The sequence below is a fragment of the Salminus brasiliensis genome, chromosome 25 (genome assembly GCF_030463535.1).
Source record: "Salminus brasiliensis chromosome 25, fSalBra1.hap2, whole genome shotgun sequence".
Taxonomy (NCBI): domain Eukaryota; kingdom Metazoa; phylum Chordata; class Actinopteri; order Characiformes; family Bryconidae; genus Salminus; species Salminus brasiliensis.
The window spans coordinates 24,813,591-24,838,633 of NC_132902.1; the positions used below are offsets into that span (position 1 = coordinate 24,813,591).

Sequence of the window (25,043 nt, forward strand, 5' to 3'; positions counted from 1 at the left end):
TTATTGATCACAGGGCTGTGGATTCGATACCTACATCCCTTAATGCCGTAGCATGGCTGACCCTGCACTCTGACCCTGGCTTCCAAGCCAATAAAAGGTAGTTAAATATGCAGCACCAATACTACTGTTACCAATATCACGTAGCAATATCCCTAAAAAAAATAGTCTACACCAAAAAAGGATAAATCAAACTGATTTATGCTAAAAAAAAAAACAGCAAAACAGCTGAAGTCAATATCATACACAATGCAGTACTGTGCATACCGCATCAGATATGGCACATTGGTATGGATGGGAATGGGTTTTGGGCTGATATCAGCAAAAAAAAAAAAAAAAAGTGTTGGATAGAATATCCAATATAAAAAAAAAATAATAATAAAAAAAAGCACGATTCAATCCTGTAACATCTATCCTCAAATTGCACACGTTCACATATTAGCAGTGCGTTTCCTGCTGTGGTTTAATATTTGAGCTGGACAGCCTACTTTTAGATTAAATTAAAGTTCTTAAAGGAAAAACAGCTAATGTTAAAGCACAGTACTTTTCAAGTGGACGCAGGATAAGCTGATACTCAGGGCCTTAACGTGGGACTGCTCAATTATGGCCTAAAAAAATACAATAATAATAAATCAATCAATCAATCACATAATCACAAGTATTTTGGTCAATATTGAGATTACAAGTGGAGTAAGGCACTGCCACCACTATCTGAGGATCGCCAGTTCGAATCCCGGGTTATGCTGCTTGCCATCAGCAGTCGGAATCAGAGAGAGCACAACTGGCCTTGCTCTCTCAGGGGTGGGTTAAAGGCACTTCCTCCCCTCTTCCTCACTCCTAGTGTGACGTTTTATCAAATATTTGTTTATTTATTTATAAAAATTATATATTTATGTATGTATTTATTAAATATCTTGTTTCCACAACCCCCCCCTAAACTGTAACTGAGCATTAAAAATTTTGCCAGTGGTGTTTTAACGCACTACTCAGTATGTTGGTCGGCTTTTTTCGGACCCAGAAAACATCTGCGAACAAACCCGTCCTAACAAACCACTAAGCTGAACATCCATTTTCACACACCTACTGTAACCTCATTTACTCAGTAGAGGGTCTGCTGGCACACAAGCTGAATTTCCTGATCCTCGCAGTCAGACACACGCACTTCTGCTGAGGGGCATCAGCCATGCCTGAGTGGGCCGTCAGCAGCGAACACACTCCTGAGCAGCGCACACACCCACACAGCTCAGCCTGCCAACAACAAAAAAAAGCTGGAGATGCGCACCTTCGTGGGACGGGCGAGAGGTCGAAAGGTCGCGCTATACTGAAGAGAACCACGAGAACGTGCAAGGCTGAAACACCAATACACACTCAATTATTCATCCCCCTAATTAAGGCAAAGACTACAGAAACTGTGCCCTCAACACAAACCCGAACACACACACACACACACACACACACACACACACACACACACACACAGAGATGACAGAATTCTCTCGAAGCATAAAGTCTCAAATGGAAAGATTCAAATCAAGCAGAATGAATAGAGAAATGCTCCAGAGGACAGACAGCAAACTGCCTGACAATACCACCTCTAAGAGGAAGAGGTAATTTCGTCTGAATCCATGCATATGTAATCACCAGCATGACCCTTGGGCTCCTGTCTTCCACCGCGCATATAGCCTACACACTAAAATTCAAATGAGGCCTCGCTCAATTCTTACACGAAGCTCAGGGAGACAGCAAGAAACACTGCACGGCGCACATCGCCTCGCCAGCGCAGCTCTATGACACAGAAACCAGGGTGATAATAAAGAGGGGGCTGGGCCAGGCGGTAAAAATACAACCCCACGACACGATGACTGGTGGTTCTGAGGGCTGTGAACATACTGGAAGGCACAAAGGATGACCGCAAGAGAGGCAATGATTCAATCAATCAATACATTATTGTAAACAATTAAGAATTTTATAAATATACAGATATTATGCAATATGTTACTATACAGGTTATGCAGTTACGATGCACTGGTGGTTTATTGGTCTACATGTTTTTTATGAACTATATATGCATTTGTTCAGTGTTTTATAACTACTGTCCAGGCTAGTAGAGATAGGCAACATAACTGTAGATTACTGTAATTACAGCCAAAACCATATCTCGGTAATTTTCGATAATTAAGCTAACTGAGTTTCATTGAAACGAGGAGCTCAACTGTACAAAATTGAGTTTTTTCAAATCAGATGATGTAAAATACTGTAATATTTATAATAGGGCTGGGTGATGTTAAAAATGTCAATTTCTATCAAAATAATTTCACAACACAAGGTTGCCATCAATAGTTTTGACTTGCTGAAGCGTTCCAATAGTTTTGCAACACATCTAATTCAAAATCTGATGCCCTCCATCCATCCATCCATGACTAATTAAACAGCCTTTAAATCATCAAACTTGGAAATTGTTAATGCTTAAAACACCGACCAACTGCATGGCAGGCTCAGAAAAGCATACAGTGTATCTAAGGTTGGGCAATATGCCGATATTTTATTTGTATCGTGACAAATTCTTGTGACGCATGATATACTTATTTGAACATATCGAGGAAATTGTCAGAGCTTGAAGAAGACTGATCAGCGGCACATTTCATTACATACACTGTAATTAGTCTGGTTTAACTGGATGAAGTTTATACATTTATTTAATTTACTGTACCGAGTTTGGGAGAGTATCTGAATAGCAGTTTTTTTGGAATCTACTGATTATTTTGTCTGCAATCACATGTATCGTAAGAAATGTCTTTTATACCATACTGCCCACCCTAGAGTGCGTCATTATAAAATTTCACAATCCGATATAATAGGGTGACACTGCTGACATATAATTTATAGTGTACTGTGACCTGCCACCTTCCAAAGCTCAAACTTTACAGTATAGGATAAAACCAATCTCAACATTTAATTGATGTTAAGGTAAAACGATTTTATTGCAAGTCATTTTGGAGCATTTCTATTGGTCCATTATTCACGAAATCCTATTACGACATAAAGACCAACTGCCGGATTTGATTACATCAAAAACGGAAACATGGAGAGACAAAGGTTTGTGTGCCACAGCAACAATGTAGTGTAAAATAATGTAAATTACAAATAATTTTATATATATATATATATATATATACATATATATATATATATATATATATATATATATATATATATCTCTATCTATCTATCTATCATCTATATATATATATATATATATATATATATATATATATATATATATATATATATATATATATATATATATATTTATATATATAATAAATCCACCTCACTGAGGCTTTGCTTCTTCAGCTGCAGAACCTCTCTAAGCACAAGCATGCTAATCCAACTAGCACCATCAAGTTATCATTTCAGCCACAATGACAGAAACAGAGAACATCTGCACAAAAGCCGTTACAGATAACACACAAACACTCGGATTAGTCACGCTCACTCTGAAAGCATGACAGCCATGAGCGAGCTGTACTGCCGTTCGTTTTCTGAGGAACCAGAGATACGCAGCGAAGGTTTCAGAAGGGCTAGGTGTGCTGGGGAATGACTCGAGACATGCATCGGGACACGTGTTACTAGAAGAGTTAAAGACCGTTTTGCACGGACTGACGTTAGAAAGGCCCGAAGAGTGGGTTTAGTAATGTTACAGCCATCCGAAAATTGAGCAATAGTGGCCCACGGTGGTGTCAGGGTTACTTCCTGCAGGGGTGGGGGAGTCGCGTGACTAAAACTGCTACTTGTGCCAGGAAGCTTCAGAAGGCAGACGGAGAGTAGGATGTGGCAATTTATTGAATAATACTTGCACAGAACACTACAGTACACTAAGGAAAGCTTTTGTAAGCAGGACTTTTGGAGGAGGGGGGGGTGAGAGCATGCAAAGGCACTTGATGTGGTTAGGGTTCTGGACTCCTATTGAGTTCTAAGCCCACGTGCTTTTTCAGGCACTGTTCTTAATAACTAATTTTAGATTCGGTGGAGCAGCAGTGCGTCATCAGACTAGACCATACCATTTTATATGTTTCCATCTGAAGAAAGAAAACTGGGGAATATATTACACAACACAATACACTGATTTTAGAACTTCTACAGCACTGAATAACCTCAAATATCAGATTCGGACCAACTATATGGAGATACATTTAAAAATAAGAGCATAGGAACTGCATAGACTGCATAATACACCACAGAGATGAGCAGCTGGACGATAGACAAAACAGAGGTGGGCAAAATGACAATGTTTACCATATTGAGATTAATATCATTATGATAGAACATGCTGCTTCAGAGCATATGGTGGATATAACCTGTGCTTAGGAAACTCATAATTGGGCCTGTTTAACTGGAGTGATGCAAAATTTGCATATAAATAGATAGATAGATAGATAGATAGATAGATAGACAGATAGACAGATAGATCAATAAAAATACCTGTACCAGCTATGGAAAAGTATTTGGACAGCAAGAAGTAAATACTGTGTACTATAAAATGCATCTAAATATATATAATCCTTGCCCGATTACCCAACCCTAAGCCAAAATCATATTCTATTCATTTTCACCATATTAGATTAGCTCATTTTTATTTTTTTTATTTAAATAAATAAATAAAATAATAAATAATAAAGGGGGGACGGACAATAATTCTTAAAACTTCCTTCTTTTAAATGTGGCACTACCAAAGAGTTCGCAAACCTCTAAAATCTCCACAAACATTACGAGCCTATATTTTAGCCAAACTGCCGGAGAACAGGGTAGGAGAACGCTGACGTAGGAGCAGCTCCTGCACCTTAAACCCACAGCCAGAGAAACTGCAAACTGGTCTCAGATCGGCGTAAAAAAAGGCCACCTTAAAAGCAACTCCAGTCCACTAAACATAACCTCGCTACACACAGCTGCATTATTCATCACGTAAAACATTCATAATGGAACGGTTGTAGCTTTAAATAGCTTTTAATTTCAGTCTTGCAACTCCGTCGTCTAAGACTGCGACAAAAAGCACCATCTGGGAAACCGCACCACTGCATTTAGACCTGCGTAAGACAGCGTTCCAAGAAGAAAGCTCCATGATGGAAGGAGATCTTCCTGGACTGATGCATTGCGATGATCTGCATTCGGCAATACTGCAAAAATATCATGAGCGTACACTTTTTATATATGTAAACAATCAGCAGCTGATCTTTAAGTCCCTTAAGTTGTGAGGTGGGACCTCCATAAGCACCAATTAGCCTTGGGAACCCAAGAGCCTGTTGCCAGCTCATTGGTCGTTCTTCCTTGAACCACTTTTGGTAGGTGCTGATCACTGCTTAACGGGAACACCCCACAAGATCCGCCTGATGTTTTGGAGGTGTTCAGACCCAGTCGTTTAGAACATCACAGCCAAAGTATTGTCAAAGTAGCTCAGATTCTGCTTCAACACCTCCACCACCTTCAAGAACTTTGTGTTCACTTGCTGCCTAATATATGTAGAGCCACCCCTTGACATGTGCCACTGTAGACGAAGATAACCAATGTTGTTCACTGCACCGGTCAGTAGGTTTTAATGTTATGGCTGATTGGCGTACGGCTCATGTGCACCACATTAGAGTCTCAAGCAGTCGCTTAGAAGAGTCTGTAGTGATGGGGATATTACACGCCATTATAACCCAATCAGAGATGGCAGCAGTATGCACAGAACCTTTAGTTAGAGATGGACGGTATGAACTGGCTTGGAGAAATGACAGCAAATACCTTTGTTTGATCGTATACAGCCACAATTTACCACTACATATGAGGCAATCTGACTTTACTGCTAAAATATCACAATATAAGACCCGGAAACCAGCAATTTAAGCTGCAATCTGTCAAAGAGGCTTCCAAAAAGCTATACCGTGTACCGTACAGACCTGAAACATCAATAACTCACCTTAATCTGATCAAAATCTGATCAGCTGGACCTAGGGATGCACTGATCCGATACTACGATCGGATATCGGTCCCGATACTAACAAAGTTAGTCGGTTCAGGTATCAGATAAGACTGATCCATTCACAGAATCTAATTCTTGCACTGCTGATATTTTAGGCTTCATAACCCCGGATCTGAGTAACCTACAGACATTATACACCGCCCATAGCAAACAGCAAGACTCGCCCTGTCTAACCAGCAAGGTGCATCAACTCTCAACTCTTAGCTTCCATATAAGAAGAACCAAGAAGGGAGGGGCTGCTCGCCACAGACTTCCAATTCCAAAAGTCCTGAGCCCAGACAGCACTGAGCCGAGGTCCAGCACAGTTATTCATTTTAGTGACCAATAAACAGAAACTGGGTTCATTTGTTATGGTTTGTTTTACAAATTTAGTGAAGTAATGATTACGGCTAGGCCCGTCACGATAACATTTTCTGGACGATTAATCGTCTCCTAAATTATTGCAATAAACATATTATAATATTATAATATGCAGAGAAACATGCGATGTCTTTTATCTCCTTCAGAATGCCGTCTTTCGCTTCATTATATAAAGCTGGAATGGCAGTTTGAGAGATGTATGTTTTCTTTGGTAATTCGTACTGCCTGTCAAACGTTTTCAGCATGTTTTTGAATGCTGTTTTTTCCACCGTATTTAACGGCAGCATCTCTTTGGCTATATAGTGAGTTACATTATTTGTAAACGTGCACCATTTAACAATATCACTTATATATTTACACTGTCGAACAAAGGCATCCGTGATGGTCACCTGCTTGGACGCCCCCTCTCCAACCGGGTTCTTTGTTTCCAGCTCGGAAAGCTGAACTGGATGGTTGTGCTTTAAATGGGCTCTTAGGTTAGTTGTATTACCACCTTTTGTTGCCACTGTTTTTAGACAAAGACGACATACCGCCTCGTTACAGCTGATGGGCTCTCCGCGCTCATTTGTCTTAAAGCCAAAGTGTTCCCACACTGGAGAAGTGCAATGTGGCTTTGAAACCAAGTCCATCTTGAATTACTTCTCCAAACTTTCTTTCTGGATCCTATTAGCCTCGAATATGTTCGGCAGCCAACACGCCTCCACCTGCGTCTGCCCCCTCTGTGTGCAACGCACGCGTTTCCTAACCGATAGATGTCGCGGTCTGGCCCAGACATGTCTTCGCCTTAGACAGGGAGCCGGCGAGAGAGCAGCACCGCGCACCTTGCAGAAATCTTGCTGCGTTTTTTCTGATGTAAACAAACTCGCGCGAAAACCAATTGGCTATTATCGGCATCTGCTAAACTTAACGTGGACACGTCCATTTATCGTACGATAAGTCGATAACGTAATTATCGCGGCAGGCCTAATTACGCCCATCCTGATGAGTCTCTTCCACATGGTCAGGTATATGGATTATTAATTCAACAACGGGATCGGGTCGGTATCGGGTTCGGCTGATACGCAAAGTTCATGTATTAGTATCTGTATCGGAACAGAAGAAATTGATCAGTGCATCCCCAACCACAACCATAACCACAACCAGTCCATCATAAACAGCTGCATCTGAAGAGCTCTGCACTATATTTCTACAGCATTAAACCAAAACCTGGTAAACTGTCCAATTTCTGACAGTCCTGCTGAGCACTCTGTGTGTTTATGTGCCCGTATGCAGAGTCACAGGTGTTCATACACCCTGACAAATCATAAGTGTTCCTGCAGAGTGCTGGGTAATGTGTTGCAATATCCTAATCACTTCTAATTACGGGCGTCGGGATACGCATATTAATTATTACTCATTATTTTACTCAGTACGGGAGTTGCAACATAATAAGCACAGTCAATTGAACAGTCAGGTGTTATGGTACTACTACGACGATCACCAGTACTTCGTGATGCAGAAACCACAACAGTGTTTACTGCATTTACTGCCTAATAGCCAAGAGTTTCCATCAAATACGTCAGAATTAACATGGAATAGATGTTTACCCCACACTTAGTCCAGCCCAAAACAAAAGCAATCACAGGTCTAGCGCCTCTGCTGGCTGGTTGCAGTATGATGTGTAGCTCCACCCACCCCCATTTGTTTCAATGACAAAACAACTGGAATAACTGGAAACTAGAACTTGGCAATATGATGATGAATTCTGTTATCATAATAACAGTAAGCTTTTCTAAGCATATGGAGGAGGAGACTACTGTATAAATCACTATTCAGTACAGGAGAGGATCTGAATAGTAGTTTATAAGAATCTGTCGCTACTGATGATTTTAGTCTGATTACATGTATCGTGAAATATCACGTATCGTAAAACATAGCGATAAATATCGTGATACATTATTTTTACCATATCGCCAAGCCCTACTGGGAACCCAGGGGGAAATCCGCTCTGCTTCTGCGCTGGAAGCTCAATGAAGGCGGTCTGGGACACTGAGGCTTGGTCTGGGAGAAGGGGGGCGGGTCTAGCACATGAGTAGTCGAGTCTGGCTCCTCCCCTGGCCTCTACTGCACGGACTCTGGTTGCAAATTTGACAACACAGCAGACAGTTTTGACTTCATTTCTAGGGAAAGGAAGGGAGTGGAACTACGACATCCATATTTCCTACAGTCACTGGTCCATCTGAAGCCCTGGAGACTTTCAGATCTTATTTTAACTGGAAATACATCAGGGTTGAACTGGTTTTTAGCCAGTATCGTTCTCCAATCCTCGTCAAACTTTACAACAGCTGGTGTGAAACACGTTGGTGCAGCTGCTCATACAAAACTATAAAAAGCAGTTCGTATAACTCGCATGTAGAGAAACCAATCTGTTGTACAAATACAAGCCTGTTTATATTTAAAGCAGCACAAAAAGTGTGGGAGTTTGGCAGCAATCAAACTCTTCTATTATAGGATGGTAATGGCAACACACATCCACCGGTGTGTACATGCACACACACACACATACACACACCCATAGACGTTGCTGATAAAAATCTGCTGCTCACTTGCAGGTCTAGATGGATGGCAGCCATCTCGCAGCACAAACAAAGGCCTCTGTAATCAGCAAATAATAGCCTACATGAGAATTGTGAGAGAATAATCCTGTTCTGCCTCATTCAATACCACCGTCCACCCAAGCGCCTCCATTCGACGGAGAAAAATAGAAAACAGAAAATAACCTTCAGTCATACAGCTCCTCTTATTCAACCCTGTTAAGCACCAAGCGGGGCGGTGTATTGTAAGAACCTGGTGATGCGATATGCATCACAAAACAGGGCTTACGCTTCAATATATTAACAATTAGTAATATTGCAATACTGTAAACAAGGCGATAAAGTCATAGTAAGCGTTTAAGAATCGACTCAGTATTGCAAAACATAACTACTTAACGATTTACTGACGTCTACTTTCACCCCCAGTGCTAAGCCAAGGTTTAACTGTGAGTAATTTTGGCAAAAGTCATAACTGGAGAAGTATGCACCAACCAATAACCTGTGGTTGCATTCACAGGCCGTCTTCTCAAGCCTGCTTTCTCAAACGTGCACAGACGCACAGCGAACTGATGTTATTGAAGCCCCTGCTCCTCTTATAACCGCAAACTGGTTTGATGTGCTGCTATACCAGGAAACAGCAAGTTCAAAACAAGCCATGACTCACAGCGAATCAATGGCACTAAGAGAATGCAGAGACCTCGGCATGGAGCCAAAAAGGAAGATTACCACACCTGTCCCAACGTACGCTGGTGGAAAAACACCAAATCCAACACTATCAGACCAGGCCCAAATGCAGGAGTCCAGGACTCTGGATTCCGGCACGGTCTTGTGAGTGAGTCCACTCACCTGTTAAATTGCCAGAGCAAGTAAATATGTTAAAGCAGGGAAATGGGCAAACCGTGCTGGACTCTGGCCCTCGCCCTAATGAGCTACAGCACAGCCACATGCATCGGCTTCAAGATCCTACAATACAAACAAACACCAAAACCACAACGTGACCACGCTCTGAACATCCAGTATGATCCCACCAAAACACCACCACAACTGTACACTGTTTGTTTACCATCAAATGCATTAATTAATGCAATAATTGCTTTGGATTAAGCACTCGAAACAAAGCACAAGCTCCTTGAGAACATCCATCAAGCAGATCACACCATAAAGTGCCTCTACCGGACATCAGGAGAAGAAAGCAGGGCTAGCACCGCTGTATCGGTAACCAGCTAAATGAGGGGAGAATGCTGTACGGGATGCCAGAGGAATATCAAATCTAGCCTGAAATGGCATAAACACCCTCACACTGGGTCATGCTGTGCATCTTCCTGTGGGGATGTTGAGCATTTGCATTGACGACCCACTTCTAAAGCCTCGTAAACCCACTATCACACAATATCTATTGACAATTGTATCAAACCTGAGAATATAAGCACGACTAATGATCATGCAGGTCACACACACCAATACTGAACACAATATATTTATAATTAAACCATCTCACTGTATTAATTGAGGACATAGAAAAAGTAAGTCACTTTCCAGAAAAGATGCAACCTATAAACGGCAAGCCGAGCTGAGAAAAACAAAAAACTCAGAGTAGCGCGACAGAGGGCCCTCAAAGGAGGGTACTTTAAGCCTTTGTGCTATATACTCGGCACCGAGCCTTTGGGAAAACAATGAAGTGTCAGAGCCCCACGGTGGCCCTCCTCTCTTTGGTCTTTAGTTAGGTGGGCTTTTCAGTCACGCACAGGCGCTGGGGGCCACCCTCCCCCCTTCCTGTCGCCTCCGTATTTCAATGTAAATGGGCCGATTGAATGGCTGCAGCTGCCCTATCAAAAGGAGAGCACTGCTAAAGGACCCAGTGATTGAGATTCAGCCAGGCCACGCTCCCCTCCCACCCCCACGCCTCTTCACAACAAGCAGAGGAGCAGGGAAGGAGAGGATCCGTAAGCCACATCAACAGCTCTCAGGAAATTCTGGTTAGGGCTCACGGCTCTGCTTCAACACATGGCAGAACAGGTCCGCACTTTTACAGCGCTGCGGCTGGGAAACTGGGAGCCTCGGCAAGCAAAATGCCAGTACTGCAGCACTGTTAATACGGTAGGAGAGGTAGGAAACATCGAGCGGTTAGAAAAGGCCATTCCTAGAGGTTTTACTGCGCTGCGGCAGCAAGACGCAGACATTTCTGAGGACAGTGTAATGTGTTCGTCTATGGATAGAGATCTTAGTTATAGTGCTCATACCTGTATACTGTCCAAGAACCATATTTTAATAAAATCACTGGTAACTTCTAGGGATGCACCGATCCGACCTTTTCAATTTCCGATACCAATACCGATACATAAATTTTGCATATTGGTCATGTGGGAGAGACTTAAGGCATCAGGACTGACTTAAACATTACTTTACTAAGTTTGTAAAACAAAATAACAAATTACCACAGATAAATGTACTAAATTGCAATTTGTCAGTAAAATAATAAACAACTTAATTAAAAATAAAGAAAACAAATGTAAAATATATTGAAATAAATAAAAGCTATCAGCCAAAACTATGGAAATAAGTAGCTTCACTTTGCCAAACACAAAAATAACATCTAGCAGGTGAACCTGAGAATAAGTTGCTTGGCTAAACATCCAAGCCGTAATCAAACTTTTCACTAAATATTTTTATTTAATTTTTTTAAAGTTTGCAGTCTCACACCAACAAGTTAAAGTGAAAGCATTCTTTCATGGATCGGCCTAATGATCCGATCCAGCTAATTTTGTTTACATCAGGGCCGATATCGGATCCTAATATCGGATCGGCGCAATCTGTGAAATCTGACTGAAACCTCAAGAGTAGTTCGTAGCAATTAGTCAAAAAAAAAATACTTTCTGGCTATCGCGCTCGCACAGATCTTCCCATGGAGGGAGCTCCTCCACTTGAGGTGTAACCAGCAACCGATTGGCTAATTGGGACTATATACGTAAACAGAAACCATGTGGAGAGTTACGAGAACTCCCATTCACACTTCAACCAGCTCTTAAGCAGCTCTCCTTCATTTATAACGGTGTAGGTCACATTCTCTAATAGATACAAACAATGAAAAGAGCCACAGTATTTACCACCCCGTCACAAGGTTTTCTAAACATCCAGCAAAAAACGTACATCACAGTAGAAATGCACCATTTATCATCATCATCATCATCATCATTATTACAATCAAAAATAATATTAATAATAACAATAACACCGCTGAGCTCACTGTGTGGACGGGCTACTGTGCTAAAATGCAGTAAAATCTGATTCATTTTACTCTGCATAGAAACGCTGCATTTCTCTAAAATGCTGATTCAGCTACCTTTAGTTGCAGCCCTATATTTAATAACTGTATATACAGTACTGTGCAAAAGTTAAAACACCTTATCTGCGTATATAACCTCAGTAAAACTCTGATATTAGAATAAACACTAATAATAACTCTCCTACAGAAAGTGGTGGTGGTGGAGGTTCTCCATCACTGTGTTCATCATTAGAACATCTCCAAAGTTCTCCTCTCTCATGGAGTCTAGTATTATTTAGAGTTCTCCTCAGATCAACACCTGGTTTGGTGGTAAATCAGGGCTTAATGATGGTGAATCAGGTGAGCTGCTGCTGCTGCTGCTGATGATGGAGTTGAACACATCCTCCACGCTGTGCTGGCTGGACTGGGGGGCGTCCAGGAGAACCCTGGAGGAACCGAGCCAGCTCTGTTCTTCAGACTAGCTCACCGACAAGATCTCACTACTTTCTTTCTTCAGAATGAGAAGCTCTTGTTCTGGAGCTTCTACAGTAAAACCTCCCTCACTGCTGATAGACTGCTTTAAGGAAAAATGAGTGGGATTAGGTACCAGTACTAATCTTTACAGTACTTTAGTTTAGTAACAAGAGAATCAGAAATATTGATAAAACCGAAAATAAATCAACCCTGTTGCCAGTATAGCTGATATACAGTCGCGCAGCAAAACTGTCGATCCAGCCAACATCTCTTTCCTTCAGCTAGCCGTGAACGCTCTCTGCAGCACACATGGATAATACATCACTCAGGCCTCAGCACAGCCAATCAAAACAACTGTTGTCTTCAGTTCCCCCTCCTCCCCTGCTTCTTTCTGTGATCTCCTCCCGGCTTACTTCAGCCCACGCAAGCCAAGCTGCAATCTTTGGCCGCAGCACACAGACACACAGACACACACACACACACACACACACACACACACACACTACCTACTCACTGCTGAGGTTCAGCAGAGCAATGGGATAAATGCAGAGGTAGAACGTAAGGAAATCGACACTCTGCCAACCTATTTCTGCGTGTTTAGGAAGCCGTTGCATTATTTTCGAACATACGAATATCTCTAAAAACACAACAACCCCTCCAGCCACAGCCGTACAGCACAGCCTTGGCCTCCGAGGACACGTTTGTGAGCCACCCTGAGATCCAGTGCAAGAATACCTGCATTATTTTTACACAGATGCATAAAAACACAGTTCTGACTACTCTCGTTTTTTTTTATTATTATTTTTTAATGTGCCCTTACATGTCACAGCCGTTGTCTTCAAGTAAACATTTATAAGCCACGGAGATATGATTCACTTCAAGAGGGCTGATACTGAAAAGATCAAAAACACTGGGTGAAAGTACATCGAGCACACACACAAAAAAAATGCAGCAAAGCAGAGGAGCAGAGAGAGAGCGAGCGAGAAAGAGAGAGCATGAGAGAGAGAGAGAGAGGAGAGAGAGAGAGAAGCGTCTCCTTTGATGTATGAGAGTCAGGGAGAAATGTTATCAAAAGCACTGCAGTGGAAGCACAACCTGTGCCCAAGAGATGAGGCATCAGACAGCGAAACCTTCAAACCTCCAAATCAAGTGGCCCTGTCCCAGTGGTACGAGTGGGAGGCTGCTTTTTCAGCTTGCCTGCCTGCATGCATGTATGCTTGCTTGTGTATGTGTGTGTGTGTGTTGCCATGGGAAGGGGTGGTGGGGGGTGTTTCAAAGGGGGTTTTAAATGGCATTTGGCTTCCAAGGAGACGGTGCGAGGAGGGGCCTATAAAACATTTAGACTGCAGGAGAGAAGTGAAACTAAGAGAGACACGAGCGCTCCTGTTTACTGAAGCACCAACGCTCGGCACTTAGCACTCAGGGAAGGCCGAAGTAAGGCAGCGCACAATGAGCCGAGCTGGAGCAATTACACTGCACAAAGCGCCGGCCTTTGTCCGTCACCAGAACGAGCGAATTACTGAATTATTAGGGCTGCGCACTGGAGAGAACCTGCCGATGCGATGCACATCGCGATACAGGGGTTACAATTTTATACACATCACTGCCATCTGCTATTGCCAGCTCTGCACGTACTCTCCTCCTCGTGTTTGAGAATTGATAGCACTGCAAAACATCATAACATGGATAATAACTAGATATATTATAAGCCCAAGCAATATGGATGGATGGATGCCTATAGTTGGCCACCTACATGTGGGTAAAGTCGATATAATCTATACTGAGAATAAACTGGGAAGTAACAGGATTATGCCCCCTGTATATCCTGTACTTCCTCCTGTTTGTTTTTTTTAAGCCATACACTATAACAGTACGCCGAAATTGCATGCCATGGACACGTACCACATTTCATAGCTTATAGGGGCGGCCACTAACGACTACTTTTCTATCGATTAATCTTAAAAGCGATTCATCGAAATAATTTATTTGCGCTCAAAAAGCAAAAATAAGGCTTTAATTGAAGTGCATTTTATTTTGACTACTTATTATTGAATAATTATTTAAGCAGAAAAGAAATGTAAACAAATATTTACATAATGAGGAAAATAAAGTAAGGTTATGATGCAATAGTAATCTGCTAATCCTGGTGAAATTACCGCCAACACCACCTTTCTTTAGGTTCTGCCACTGCAGGTATCTGAAAACCTTAGACAGAAGCCCAACGAGCATTGATATGTTCGAGATTTCAGCCGCGTGCCTTTTCACCCACTTTAATCTGCCGTCAGAGCAGAGCGTTCACACTTTCCGTATGTGAGCTTCCCTTGTTCACCATCACTATACAAACACTGCATGAGGCTGCCTTTAGTATTGGGTGCACTCCAGCAGTTTGGGTTAAAATGCATTACACTTCAAATTACATGACATAATAAACACAGCAACAGCACTGAAGAGAGCTATGCACTTCTACACAGGCCTTAAAGGGTTAGCAATACCACAGTAATACAAGCTTCACTGATAAACTGGTAAACCACAATGCCACTCTTCTAAATCCCATGTTAATGCCACACGCAGTTGATCAGGGTTGTGCAAGTAGTGATGATTCCCATGATACGCTCAGAAGAAGCACTTTACCATTATATCACCCACCCCCAGGTCCACTAGTTCCACTGTTATTACAGTCCAAATAAACAGGCCCCAATTTACAGTGTTACCAGTACCACAGAAGTGCTCCATATCCACGAGCTAGATCAGTGCGCTGGCAGGAGCAGGTGGTGCGTTTCTTGTTTCTTATCAGTAGAAGAAAACATTTTGCTAATTTATACTTCAGGAGGAAAGGCGTCATCCCTCAAGGGCTGCCAGATTGATGTTTCACGCGCCCTTGAAGCATTTATGGTTCTGATGAAGTAAGCATCATCGCAAACGCGACCAGACAGCAGGTATAACTGAGGTGTGTTTACTTGTGTGTTTATTTTGTATGAAGATGTAGACACTAGCTTTCATTTTACAACAAAATGCACTGTTTCAGGATTTCTAGGTCAACGCTGATATCTGAGATTTCTCACATACATCTCGTAGGCATTGATGCATTTATCAAAGTAATCCAGCATCGACTAACGCTCAATTTTCAACGTCCAACAGCAAATCTAAACATCCATCTGACTCTAGTACTTTGGAAATGACCTTACTGCCAACGTCCAGTCGAGTCATCTCGACAACATTGACATAAATAGAACACAGTAGGATCAAGTAGCCTTAAATAAGAATAGGAATTGGATTGGGCTTAAAAGGGACCGTGATTTTGAACGATACCAACGCTTGAGAGCCAAACTGGGACGTCAGTAACATCTACACATGTTTTTAGCTAAAGATAGGTAGGAAAATGAACGGTCACACCCTAAAAGGTTCCCAAAGAAGAACAGCCCTCTAGTCGTACCTCCAAGTCTACAAGTCTACGTAGGTTCATGCTAAGGATCTTGCAACTGCTGCATCATTATAATTTTTTAAATAATACAAATAAACAATGTGAGCAATTAGTATGAATATGACTGAGAACACACTTACACATCCTACAGAATATCAATATGTGGGATTTAAGAGTAAGGCAAGGCTATCTGACTCACTGCCTTGTGGGAAAACCTCCTATGGCTTAAATTAGACCGTTATGCAATGGATCTACAGTAAACGCTTGTATGTGTCTGCGCAGTTAGGCACACGCTGCTCACCATATTCGATCAAAATTGCTACTTAACGCAACTCAGCACACACTAAAACTTCACCAAAAACTTTCCCAAATTAGCCAACCTGATTCAATCAGGCCGAAACAATGAGCAGTGCAGCTCCCTGAGACAGGAAAAGCACTCTGAGAAACCCCAGCTCTAAATAACAGAGCTTCTGACCCCACGACCTCGGGCCAGAACTCCATTTCCTGTCTGTGCTGTGCGCCACGATGCCAGACAACAAGAACAGCTCCATCTTAAACACAACACAGATCAGGCACTTAGAAACAGGCCGGGGAAACCGGCAAGACAACATGCGAACCAGCGCACTTAAACGCAGGCCTAACTCCCATTTAAACTGATAATCAGCTTAGCCGTAAAGAACACGAACCCACAGCCTTGCTTATTTAGCGAGTGGGTAAACTAGAGGTTGGCCGCCATCTCAATACTTGAGGATATGTTCACGATACACAGTGTTCCTGAGGTCTGAACAGACACAGTGCAAGACAGCCACACTGAAAAATCTGCCAACAACAACAACAGTAGAGAATAACAGGTCACATAATTCAACTCACAAGCATTCAAGCACTGATAATATTCACAATAACGGTGGGCTACACGACATTTACTACATTTAGGTGTGATATGTAATACCCCTCTCTGCATATGTTGTGGATATCATCAGAGCAAAAATCACTGTATTAAATATGGAATAATATCTGGATAGTTTTGAAAATCTGCCTCTACTGGTACATTTTGTCTTCATGTTAAAATGTTATATAGTGATGATAAACGATATTTCCACCATATCGCCCAGCCTTGTGCATGACCTACTAACAAAAGCATGACAATATCACCATATTTCCTTACAGTGTGAATGTAGTAGGGCTGGGCGATATGGTAAAAATACTGTATCATGATATTTAAAAGACGTTTTTTCGCAATACACGATATTTATCACGATACATGTGATCACAGACTAAAAACATCAGTAGGAACAGATTCTTAAAAATGACCTTTTCAGATACTCTCCATATTATTATTCAAAACCTGCTGCTCTTCATCCCATTACACCAGTCTAATACTACACTGTTAGTATTATAAGTGTACACTAATAGTAATGATCAGTGTTTACTAAGCACTGACGATATCCTCCATATGCTTAGAAAAGCTTATTGTCATCACAATAACTAAATTTATCATGATATAATAAAACATCGGCATATTGCCCAGCTCTAAAAAACAAAATCTGAAAAACACCTGGTCACTTCATCCGTCTTAAGTATCAGGATTATATCTGAATAAAGCCAAATCTCATAAGTGTAAACTAACGCACCCAAGACTCCCAGATAACCCAGATACCAAACCCATCACTCAAGCCACTTCAGGGGGTGGTCTGAGACGCGTTTGAGCCACATGTTAGAACAGGGTAAACACTTCCATCTCTCCAAGACTCATTCAACAACCTAGTACAGCCGAATCCTCAGTAATAACTGCCGCGCAATCAGCAAATTTGCATATCTAGTCCCATACAGCAATCAGATTTCAGTCGGGCTAACCAGAGATGCATTTGGCTACCCAGTGTAAAGCTAGGTCTATTTATTGGGATTACTGCCTTGCATGAAAACCGCTGCATATAAACAAGACCAGGCACCTGGGTGCATCCCTTCCAACTCTAGATTATTTACAGCTCATTTGCAATCTTTGAGATCACTGTTTACACAAGGAGACTTTCCAGCGCTTTGAGACATAAAATAATAGGATATAAAAAAGGTAGACATGAATCTGAGCACAATGATTTCTCAGTTACACCCCCAGTGATCTCTCAAAAGCATGATGATAATCACAGTACCAACAAAACAGTCCCACCGCAGCCAGATCAAAAATCTGTGCATCTGAGATCATTCCTACCCACAGTTAGTCAACAATAACTACACAGTACTTTTACAGATAAATTAAAAAAATGACAAATTAATGTGTATGGCAATTTTATAACCGGACATCAGTCAAATCTGGACATTTAAGAAAGAATATCATAGCTAATACAGTCCAAAATATCAAATTGTGCAATGCTTGTTATTCTGCCTAATCGTTTTACAGCTACATCAGAGCCAATAACACCAAAGCTACCGCCGTTAAGCCCTTAAGAGCTAAAAGCAGGAAGGAGAGTGATGAAATATATCTGCTTAGAGGTGGGCCGAGGTGAGGTCCACCTATTTCGAGCGATAAAGGAAAGCAAAAAATCCAAAATCAGTGAGGTAGAGCAGATCACACGCACTAGTGCTCCTGCGGTGAGTTTCAGTGCTAACGCCCCAACGTTTGTAGGAGCTCGGGACCTGCTAGAAAGCACAGCTGGCAGCTTCACTGCAGTGTTTTCTGCCTTTACCTCACTGCACCAAGAGCAAAACTTCACTCAGTCTGCCTGTCTAAGCACTGATCCCAAGCGGTTTTGCTGCCGTTACTCGATTACACTCGATTACGCTAAAATTAGAACTTCGCTTGTTGATGAATCTGCAGTGATTCGTTGGCAGTTTGCATGATGATGCTGCACATTTTGCTGCAAGCCGTCTTGCTGGGCTCTCTGAATGTAACGGCTCTGTTTGTGAGGATTTGTCTTTCGCAAGGCTTCTTCCTTTCATTTTCAGCCAACAACGTATTTTGAAATCCCTCTAAATGACCAAGGGCTGGCCTATTCTGGCCTATTTTAACGATTTCACGGGTAACAGCCAAAATAAGAGGCAATTACTCAATTACCAGCGCTCAACGGCCTTAATCACGCGTTCACAATTTCTCCACCACTCGACACAGAGGCGAGAACATCCATACCGTTACTAATAACCATGAATATTAAGGCTGGGTCGGGCCATCACCTAATATCAGCAAGCCTACTTGGGACCTACGCTCCCTGACCTCATAACCCAAAAGCACAAGCAGCATTAAGGACCACGCAGACGGTGACTGATACCAGCATACAAACACACACACACACACACTGCACCAACAGGGCAGCTTTTCAGCCAAATCTCGACAAACACAAGCATCACACTTCAACACCCTTCAGTAAGAGACGCGAGAGAGATGCGAGAGAGACGCGAGAGAGACGCGAGAGAGATGCTCGGCTGTATTATTTGGATGGTGCTGCACAGATAGACCCTAAAACACGACCGGCAGCCACATTGTTTACAGTCTGTAAAGCATCTGAGAGAATAAGGGACTCTGTAATACCAGAGTAGTGTAATAACATCTGTACGACACACACACACACACACACACCAATATACCATTAGTGCTTTTCGACTGGCCCAGTAACACCCCACTCAGGTCCCCATCATAAAGCTACAGTACACACTAGGTAAACATCCTAGAGCACAAACGGCACCGTAAGCCCAATTTTCTAGACCCCAATTACGCATCAGACACTTGGTAAGCGATGCACACAACAGGTTTGCACTGGGTACACGTTCTAGAGCCTGATTACACATCCCATAACCACTCTAGAACACAGGTACACACTATTTAGGCATTCTAGATCACAAGTATGCACCAGGAAGGCATTCTAGATCACTCACTCAATCAAGTACGCACTAGATATGTACTCTAGAACACAGGTACACACTAGGTAAGCCTTATACAGCATGACTGCACACACGAAAAACCCTCTAGAGCATAATTTCACGCTAGGTGAACATTCTAGAGCAGATTTACGCATTAAGTAAACTCTATAGAGAACATGTTTGCACTGGGTAAGCGTTCTAGAGCCTGATTACACATCCCATAACTACTCTAGAACACAGTTATGCACTATTTAGGCATTCTACATTAGAGAGCACAGTTGTGTACTAGATAAATATTCTGGATCACAAGTATGCACTAGGTAAGTGCTCTAGAACACAGTTACACACTAGGTAAGTATTATAGAGCATGACCACGCACAAGAAAATTGTTCTAGATCATAATAGTGTATTAGGTACAGTTGCACACCATTATGCACCAAGAAAGCGTTCTAGAGGCATGGATTGGGGTAATGCTGGGGTTAGGCATGGGGTTAGCTCTTTAGAGAACCGATTTGGACTAGATACTCATTCTAGAGCACAGTTTGTTACTATTTAGACACTCTACATGCACCAGATTAGCGTTCTAGAGCACAACGAGGCACTTGGTAAGCCTTCTATAACACAAATATTCACTGGGTAAGCATTACACAGCACGGATATGGACTAGGTAAGTGCTCTAGAACATAGTTACGTACTAGATAAGCATCATAGAGCATGATTACACACAAGATAAGCATTCTAGTTCATAACTGCGCACTAGGTAAGCGTTTTAGAGCACAACCACATGCAAAGAAAGAGTTCTAGAGCACGGTTGTAGGCTAGAGAGGCGTTCTAGAGCAATGGATAAACATTCAGGCTCTAGAGCACAGTTATGCACTATTTAGGCACTCTACATCACAAGTGTTCACCAGATTAGCGTTCTAGAGCACAATGAGGCACTTGGTAAGCCTTCTATAACACTCAAATATTCACTGGGTAAGCATTACACAGCACAGATATGGACTAGGTAATGGTTCTAGAACACAGTTACGCACTAGATAAGCCTTTTAGAGCATGATTATGCACAACAAACATTCTAGGTCATAACTGCACACTAGGTAAGGGTTCTAGAGCACAGTTACATGCCAAGAAAGCGTGCTGGAGCACTAGATAGACGTTCTAGAGCAATGGATAAACATTCTAGTCCACTCTTACACACTATGTAAGGGTTCTAGAGCACAGTTACATGCCAAGAAAGCGTGCTGGAGCACTAGATAGACGTTCTAGAGCAATGGATAAACATTCTAGTCCACTCTTACACACTATGTAAGGGTTCTAGAGCACAGTTACATGCCAAGAAAGCGTGCTAGAGCACTAGATAGACGTTCTAGAGCAATGGATAAACATTCTAGTCCACTCTTACACACTATGTAAGGGTTCTAGAGCAGTTATATACCAAGAAAGCGTGCTAGAGCACTAGATAGACGTTCTAGAGCAATGGATAAACATTCTAGTCCACTCTTACACACTATGTAAGGGTTCTAGAGCAGTTATATACCAAGAAAGCGTGCTGGAGCACTAGATAGACGTTCTCGAGCAATGGATAAACATTCTAGTCCACTCTTACACACTATGTAAGGGTTCTAGAGCAGTTATATACCAAGAAAGCGTGCTGGAGCACTAGATAGACATTCTAGAGCAATGGATAAACATTCTAGTCCACTCTTACACACTATGTAAGGGTTCTAGAGCACAGTTACATGCCAAGAAAGCGTGCTAGAGCACTAGATAGACGTTCTAGAGCAATGGATAAACATTCTAGTCCACTCTTACACACTATGTAAGGGTTCTAGAGCACAGTTACATGCCAAGAAAGCGTGCTGGAGCACTAGATAGACGTTCTAGAGCAATGGATAAACATTCTAGTCCACTCTTACACACTATGTAAGGGTTCTAGAGCACAGTTACATGCCAAGAAAGCGTGCTAGAGCACTAGATAGACGTTCTAGAGCAATGGATAAACATTCTAGTCCACTCTTACACACTATGTAAGGGTTCTAGAGCAGTTATATACCAAGAAAGCGTGCTAGAGCACTAGATAGACATTCTAGAGCAATGGATAAACATTCTAGTCCACTCTTACACACTATGTAAGGGTTCTAGAGCAGTTATATACCAAGAAAGCGTGCTGGAGCACTAGATAGACGTTCTAGAGCAATGGATAAACATTGTAGTCCACTCTTACACACTATGTAAGGGTTCTAGAGCAGTTATATACCAAGAAAGCGTGCTGGAGCACTAGATAGACGTTCTAGAGCAATGGATAAACATTCTAGTCCACTCTTACACACTATGTAAGGGTTCTAGAGCACAGTTACATGCCAAGAAAGCGTGCTAGAGCACTAGATAGACGTTCTAGAGCAATGGATAAACATTCTAGTCCACTCTTACACACTATGTAAGGGTTCTAGAGCAGTTATATACCAAGAAAGCGTGCTAGAGCACTAGATAGACATTCTAGAGCAATGGATAAACATTCTAGTCCACTCTTACACACTATGTAAGGGTTCTAGAGCAGTTATATACCAAGAAAGCGTGCTGGAGCACTAGATAGACGTTCTAGAGCAATGGATAAACATTGTAGTCCACTCTTACACACTATGTAAGGGTTCTAGAGCACAGTTACACGCTAGATAAACATTATACAGCATGATTACACACAAGATAAGCGTTCTAGATCATAACTGGGCACTATATAAGGGTTCTAGAGCACAGTTACACGCTAGATAAACATTATACAGCATGATTACACACAAGATAAGCGTTCTAGATCATAACTGGGCACTATATAAGGGTTCTAGAGCACAGTTACACGCTAGATAAACATTATACAGCATGATTACACACAAGATAAGCGTTCTAGATCATAACTGGGCACTATATAAGGGTTCTAGAGCACAGTTACACGCTAGATAAACATTATACAGCATGATTACACACAAGATAAGCGTTCTAGATCATAACTGGGCACTATATAAGGGTTCTAGAGCACAGTTACACACTAGATAAACATTATACAGCATGATTACACACAAGATAAGCGTTCTAGATCATAACTGGGCACTATATAAGGGTTCTAGAGCACAGTTACGCGCTAGATAAACATTATACAGCATGATTACACACAAGATAAGCGTTCTAGATCATAACTGGGCACTATGTAAGGGTTCTAGAGCACAGTTACGCGCTAGATAAACATTATACAGCATGATTACACACAAGATAAGCGTTCTAGATCATAACTGGGCACTATATAAGGGTTCTAGAGCACAGTTACGCGCCTAGAAAGCGTGCTGGAGCACTAGATAGACGTTCTAGATCAATGGATAAACATTGTAGTCCACACTTGAGGGTTCTAGAGCAGACTTATTCACTAGACAGCCATTCCAGAGCATGAGTGAGTACTAGATAACCGCACTGGACCAACAATCTAGAGACAGAGACAGAGAGCAGCCAGCTAACGCAGTGTTATGCCCGCAGAACCGCACAGGTTCCCTGCAGAGAACCCTGTTTATTTACACCCGCCGCCTAAACCTCATTAGCAGCGCTGCTAAACCAGCAAAATGCCCAAATCCTTCAAAACAAGCGAGGGAGAGCCCGCTGCCTCAGACACCGCGGCTCGGTCGGTGCAGAGCGGCCTTCAGCGTACTCACCTTCTGCCGAATGAGAGCTACATCTACACGGTTATGCTCGGTATTCCCCCCCGATGCTCGACTTTCCCATTTGAGGCCTTCCCGATCAGCGCGCTAGAGTCCGCGGGCATCCGGGGCAGACGACACTCATTTCGGTCCGAACGCACTGCGAGCGGCGGGGGCGCTAGGCTAGGCTAGGCTAGGCTAGGCTAAGCTAAGCTAAGCTAAGCTAACTCCAGGCTCCCCAACCGACGGGTATCTCACTCCTCCGCGGCAAATCAGAAGGATTACGAAATCTCCACCATTTTAAGGTCTTCTTGTAGAAGTGAAGTGTTTATCGGCGGTAGTCGCGCGTCGATGTGTTTAAAGCTCGCTCGGAAATCTGAGCGTTAAAAATAAAAAAATCCGCTGCAGGGTTTTAATCCTCCGCGTCCGTCTTCTCTTCTCTCCCCACCGACTCGAGCGGCCTTTGACTCGAGCGCTGCTGACGGGGAGCGAACGCAGCGAGGCGAAAGCTCGACTCTGATTGGCTGCTCGTTGTGGGCGGTCACTGTTTGGCTGTGTCCTGAATCAAGCACTTGAGCTCGTACACTAACAAGTGCGCTGGTGGGAACGTTAGCTAGTGTAAACATGGCTGTTGAGCATTGACTACAGTAATGCCTTATTATCCATCGGCCTGCTCGAGAGGCTCACACTTCGCGGTTGAACGTAGCTGTGTGCTCCTTCGTCTTAGTGTCTAAGCGTGTCCCAATTATCAAACATGCACAAGCAGAGTGTACAAGACCACAGTAAATGTCCACTTAATACACACACACCAAGAGCTCAAGTACGCACTAGTTAAGCATGCTAGAGCTCAAGTATGCACTAGATAAGCATGCTAGAGCTCAAGTATGCACTAGTTAAGCATGCTAGAGCTCAAGTACACACTAGTTCAGCATTCTAGAGCTCAAGTATGCACTAGTTAAGCATTTTAGAGCACGAATACACACTAGCTAAACATCCTAGGGCTCAAGTACGCACTAGTTCAACTTTTAGATCTCAAGTACGCACTAGTTAAGCATTCTAGAGCTCAAGTACGCACTAATTAAGCATTTTAGAGCACGAATACACACTAGCTAAACATCCTAGGGCTCAAGTACGCACTAGTTCAACTTTTAGATCTCAAGTACGCACTAGATAAGCATCTAGAGCTCAAGTATGCACTAGTTAAACATTCTAGATCTCATGTATGCACTAGTTAAGCATGCTAGAGCTGAAATACACACTAGTTAAGCATTCAAGAGCTCAAGTATGCACTAGTTAAGCATGCTAGAGCTCAAGTATGCACTAGATAAGCATGCTAGAGCTCAAGTATGCACTAGTTAAGCATGCTAGAGCTCAAGTATGCACTAGTTAAGCATGCTAGAGCTCAAGTATG

General features: G+C 42.3%; 1 protein-coding gene across 1 annotated transcript in view; it reads right to left on the bottom strand.

Moving 5' to 3' along the window:
• Nucleotides 1-24,088, bottom strand: part of ankrd11 (ankyrin repeat domain 11) — a 162,460-nt gene extending 138,372 nt beyond the window's left edge. Inside the window, exon 1 of the mRNA XM_072670938.1 lies at nucleotides 23,648-24,088. The gene's annotated coding sequence lies outside the window, so the exon portion shown is untranslated. The remainder of the gene's footprint in view (nucleotides 1-23,647) is intronic.
• Nucleotides 24,089-25,043: the final 955 nt, after the last annotated feature.